This window comes from Hippopotamus amphibius, chromosome 3 (assembly GCF_030028045.1).
Source record: "Hippopotamus amphibius kiboko isolate mHipAmp2 chromosome 3, mHipAmp2.hap2, whole genome shotgun sequence".
Classification (NCBI taxonomy): domain Eukaryota; kingdom Metazoa; phylum Chordata; class Mammalia; order Artiodactyla; family Hippopotamidae; genus Hippopotamus; species Hippopotamus amphibius.
The window spans coordinates 137108951-137115093 of NC_080188.1; the positions used below are offsets into that span (position 1 = coordinate 137108951).

General features: G+C 39.1%; 1 pseudogene; it reads left to right on the top strand.

Moving 5' to 3' along the window:
- Window positions 1–4210: 4210 nt before the first annotated feature.
- LOC130850591 (U6 spliceosomal RNA) lies at window positions 4211–4268 on the top strand (annotated as a pseudogene).
- The last annotated feature ends 1875 nt before the right edge of the window (window positions 4269–6143 follow it).

The following is a 6143-nucleotide window of genomic DNA, read 5'->3' on the forward strand; positions in this document are numbered from 1 at the left end:
GTCCTCATTTGAAGTGGGTGTTGAGACTTCTGTTTCTGATGATGATGGAATAACTAGCACCAGATTCATCTGCATGCCTAAAACAACTAGAAAACATTGCAAAATATAGGAAATAATTTACAGATATTGGACAACAGGTAACATAGGACAGTGATCTCTGCAAGTGAGCTCTTCAAATTTCCCAGCTCTCTACCTTAAAAGAGTTTCCAGGCCATAGTGCAAGAGAGGGAACCCAAAGACAGCCCAGCCATCTTCATGAGTTAAGGAGACATAATTCAGAGTAGCTAGAAAGGAAGGAGCTGTACAAAGAGAGAGCTTTGAAGATCTTTAGGGAGTCCCTTGATTTGAAGGCTGACAACTGATCCATAGTATTCAGTAATGAGAAAACTACCCAGGGCCAAGGGAAAACCCACCAGAAAGAAGGAGGCAGAGAAATCCGTTGAACTCATATAGGATTGGAAATTGTCTGTGTTCCCATCAGCCAGAGTGCAAAGACCTTAGGCCACAGGGCCTTGTGTAGGGTCCTCAGAAGGATACTGCCTCAACAGTGGGGACAGATTAGCCCCAGGCTAGTGGTTTCTCTGGGACTGACATAACAACGCTTAAAGCAAGCCTCAGAAAGATCAAATCAATTTCAAGTGACTCATCTCTGACCCAGAACAACTCCCCTCCCCCCCAAATATTTAAAGGAATACAACAAAGTCCAGCACCTACCAAAGTAAAATTCACAATGTCAAAAGCCAATCAAGGGACTTCCCTGGAGGTGCAGCGGTTAAGAATCCACCTGCCAACGCAGGGGACACGGGTTTGAGCCCTGGGCCAGGAAGATCCCACATGCTGCGGAGCAACTAAGCCCGTGCACCACAACTACTGAGCCTGTGCTCTAGAGCCTATGAGCCACAACTATTGAGCCCATGTGCCACAACTACTGAAGCCCATGTGCCTAGAGCCCATGCTCCACAACAGGAGAAGCCGTGGCAATGAGGAGCCTATGCACCACAATGAAGAGTAGCCCCCACTTGCTCCAGCTAGAGAAAACCCGTGTGCAGCAACAAAGACCCAACACAGCCAATAAATAAATAAATGAATGAATAAATAAATAAATACATTTTTAAAAAGCCAATCAAAAATTATCAGACACGGACACCTCAGAAATACAAAACATCATGAGAGACTACTACAAGCAACTATATGCCAATCAATGGATAACCTGGAAGAAATGGATAAATTCTTAGAAAAATACAATCTTCCAAGACTGAACCAGGAAGAAATAGAAACCATGAACAGACCAATCACAAGTACGGAAATTGAGGCAGTGATTAAAAATCTCCCAACACACAAAAGCCCAGGACCAGATGGGTTCACGGGCGAATTCTATCAAACATTTCGAGAAGAGTTAACACCTATCCTTCTCAAACTCTTCCAAAATATTGCAGAAGGTGGAACACTCCCAAACTCATTCTACGAGGCTACCATCACCCTGATACCAAAACCAGGCAAAGATGGATGTCACAAAAAAAGAAACCTACAGACCAATATCACTGATGAATATAGATGCAAAAATCCTCAACAAAATACTAGCTAACAGACTCCAACAGCACATTAAAAAAATCATACACCATGATCAAGTGGGGTTTATCCCTGGGATGCAAGGATTCTTCAATATACGCAAATCAATCAACGTGATACATCATATCAACAAACTGAAGGATAAAAACCATATGATCATTTCAATAGATGCAGAAAAAGCTTTTGACAAAGTTCAACATCCATTTATGATAAAAGCTCTCCAGAAAATGGGCATAGAAGGAAATTACCTCAACATAATAAAAGCCATATATGAAAAACCAAAAGCCAACATCGTTCTCAATGGGGAAAAACTGGAAGAATTCCCTCTAAGAACAGGAACAAGACAAGGGTGTCCACTCTCACCACTATTATTCAACATAGTTTTGGAAGTGTTAGCCACAGCAATCAGAGAAGAAAAAGAAATAAAAGGAATCCAAATTGGAAAAGAAGAAGTAAAATTGTCACTCTTTGCAGATGACATGATATTATATATAGAAAACCCTAAAGACTCTACCAGAAAACTGCTAGCACTAATTGATGAGTTTAGTAAAGTAGCAGGATACAAAATTAATGCACAGAAATCTCTTGCATTCCTATACACTAACAACGGAAGAGCAGAAAGAGAAATGAAGGAAACTCTCCCATTTACCATTGCAACCAAAAGAATCAAATACCTAGGAATAAACCTGCCTAAGGAGGCAAAAGATCTGTATGCAGAAAACTTTAAGACATTGATGAAAGAAATCAAAGACGACACAAACAGATGGAGGGACATACCATGTTCCTGGATTGGAAGAATCAACATCGTGAAAATGACTGTACTACCCAAAGCAATTTACAGATTCAATGCAATCCCGATCAAATTACCAATGGCATTTTTCACAGAACTAGAGCAAGAAATCTTACGATTTGTATGGAAACGCAAAAGACCCCAAATAGCCAAAGCAATCTTGAGAAGGAACAATGGAGTTGGTGGAATCAGGCTTCCTGACTTCAGACTATACTACAAGGCCATAGTGATCAAGACAGTATGGTACTGGCACAAAAATAGAAAGGAAGATCAATGGAATAGAATAGAGAACTCAGAAGTAAGCCCAAACACATATGGGCACCTTATCTTTGACAAAGGAGGCACGAATATACAATGGAAAAAAAGCCTCTTCAATAAGTGGTGCTGGGAAAATTGGACAGCAACATGGAAAAGAATGAAATTAGAACACTTCCTAACACCATACACAAAAATAAACTCCAAATGGATTAAAGACCTACATGTAAGGCCAGACACTATCAAACTCCTAGAGGAAAACATAGGCAGAACAGTCTATGACATACATCAAAGCAAGATCCTTTTTGACCCATCTCCTAGAATCATGGAAATAAAATCAAGAATAAACAAATGGGACCTAATGAAACTTAAAAGCTTTTGCATAGCAAAAGAAACCATAAACAAGACTAAAAGGCAACCCTCAGAATGGGAAAAAATAATTGCCTATGAAACAACGGACAAAGGATTAACCTCCAAAATATACAAGCAGCTCATGAAGCTTCATACCAAAAAAGCAAATAACCCAATCTACAAATGGGCAGAAGACCTAAATAGACATTTCTCCAAAGAAGACATACAGATGGCCAACAAACACATGAAAAGATCCTCAACATCACTAATCATCAGAGAAATGCAAGTCAAAGCCACAATGAGGTATCACCTCACACCAATCAGAATGGCCATCATCACAAAATCTGGAAACAACAAATGTTGGAGAGGGTGTGGAGAAAAGGGAGCTCTCTTGCACTGTTGGTGGGACTGTAAGTTGGTACAGCCACTATGGAAAACAATTTGGAGGTTCCTTAAAAAACTACAAATAGAACTACCATATGATCCAGTCATCCCACTCCTGGGCATATACCCAAAGAAAACCATAATCCCAAAAGAAACTTGTACCATAATGTTTATTGCAGCACTATTTACAATAGCCAGGACATGGAAGCAACCTAAATGCCCATCAACAAATGAATGGATACAGAAGATGTGGCATATATATACAATGGAATATTACTCAGCTATAAAAAGGGATGAGATGGAGCTATATGTAATGAGGTGGATAGAACTACAATCTGTCATACAGAGTGAAGTAAGTCAGAAAGAGAAGGACAAATATTGTATGCTAACTCACATATATGGAATCTAAAAATGGTACTGATGAACTCAGTGACAAGAACAAGGATGCAGATACAGAGAATGGACTGGAGAACTCGAGGTATGGGAGGGGGCGGGTGGTGAAGGGGAAACTGAGACGAAGCGAGAGAGTAGCACAGACATATATATACTACCAACTGTAAAATAGTCAGTGGGAAGTTGTTGTATAACAAAGGGAGTCCAACTCGAGGATGGAAGATGCCTTAGAGGACTGGGGCGGGGAGGGTGGGGGGGACTCGAGTGGGGGGAGTCAAGGAAGGGAGGGAATACGGGGATATGTGTATAAAAACAGGTGATTGAACCTGGTGTACCCCCAAAAAAATAATTAAAAAAAAAATTATCAGACATGCAGAGAAACTGAAGGAATATCAGTTAAAAGAAAGACTTGGAAATAACACAGGTAATAGAACTATTTTAGATATGGATATTAAAATACTTATTATAGTGCTCACTTCGGCAGTACATATACTAAAATTGGAATGATACAGAGAAGATTAGCATGTGGAAGATGCCTTAGAGGACTGGGACGGGGAGGGTAGGGGGGACTCAAGGGAGGGTGGGGGGGAGTCGAGGGAGGGAGGGAATATGGGGATATGTGTATAAAAACAGATGATTGAACTTGGTGTACCCCAAAAAAAATAATAAATAAATTTAAAAAAATTAAAAAAAAATACTTATTATAAATGTATTCCATATGATTAAAAGGGTAGAGGAAAGCATGAACATAATGAGAAGGAAAATGGAAGATATACACATGAAAAATATAATATCTGAAAATTAAAAATACCCTGTGGGATTCATACATTAGATACTGTAGAAGAAAAGATTAGTGGATTTGAAGACAGCAGTAGAAACTCCAAAATGAAACACACAGAGAAAAAAGACTGAAAAACACAATGAACAGAGCATTAGCGGGCTATGAGGCAATATCTAGTGACCTGACATATATGTAACTGGATTCTCAGAAGGTGGACGGATTGGGAGGTGGAGAGAAAAAATATTTGAGGAAATAATGGTCAACATTTTTCTAAATTTCATGAAAATTATAAGTTGTCCAATCCAAGAAGTTGAATGAACCTCAAACAGAAGAAATACTAAAGAAACTACATCAAAACAGATCCTAATCAAAATGCTAGGAACCTGAGATAAGTAGAAATTCTAAAGTAGGTGATAAGGAGTCCTTCTTCAAGAACTATTCAGCCTTCTGCAGCCTGATTTTGCAATCTGGGAGCCCAGGATTTGTTTTATTTTAACAAAACCTTTTTAGGCCAGACTTCCCATGGCCTCTTCAGGAATATTCCACAAACTTACAAGGCATGTTATCTACTTGCTTCTATTCAGTTCCTTGTGCCAGGGGCCACACCAAGAGTTCTTTTCTAAACGGAGTCCTTAATCTGTTTCCATACTTTGCTTCCTTGCCCCCAAGTTTCTCTTTCTCAGGTTAGTGGTAGTTGCCTTGAAACCATCTGAAACAATTGGGCACGACTGAAAAGAGCTCTTTGTCTGACTGAGATGTCTTAATGAGAGGCCTCTAAGCAGCAAGTCTCATCTCTTGCTATTTATGGTATTGAAGCAGTTGACTTAATATCTACAAGTTCCCAAATTTCTGGGCTCTTTACTCCCTTCTTCTGCCTGCCAACCAGTAGATTCTCATCTAGGCCCATCTCTTTCTTGTAATACCTAGATAAAAACAGCAAGCAGCACTGCAAATAATAAATGCTGGAGAGGGTGTGGAGAAAAGGGAGCTCTCTTACACTGTGAGAATGTAAATTGGTACAGCCACTATAGAGAACAGCATGGAGGTTCCTTAAGAAACTAAAAATAGAGCTACCATATGAACCAGCAATCCCACTCCTTAGCATATCAGAGAAAATCCATACTTTCAGGAGATACGTGAACCTTGATGTTCATTGCAGCACTGTTTACAATAGTCAAGACATGGAAGCAACCTAAATGTGTATCAACAGATGAATGGATAAAGAAGATGTAATATATTTACACAATGGACTACTACTCAGCCATAAAAAAGAATGAAATAATGGCATTTGCAGCAACATGGATGGACCTAGAGATTATCACACTAAATGAAGTAAGTCAGACAAAGACAAATATCATATGATATCGCTATATGTAGAATCTAAAAAAAAAAAAAAGATACAAATGAAGTTATATACAAAGCAGAAATAGACCCACAGATATAACAAACTTATGGTTACCAAAGGGGAAAGGGGGGGAAGGATAAATTAGGAGTTTGGCATTAACATATACACACTACTATATATAAAATAGATAACCAACAAGGACCTTCTATATAGCACAGGGAACTATACTCAACATTTTGTAATAATGTATAAGGGAAAAGAATCTGGAAAAAATA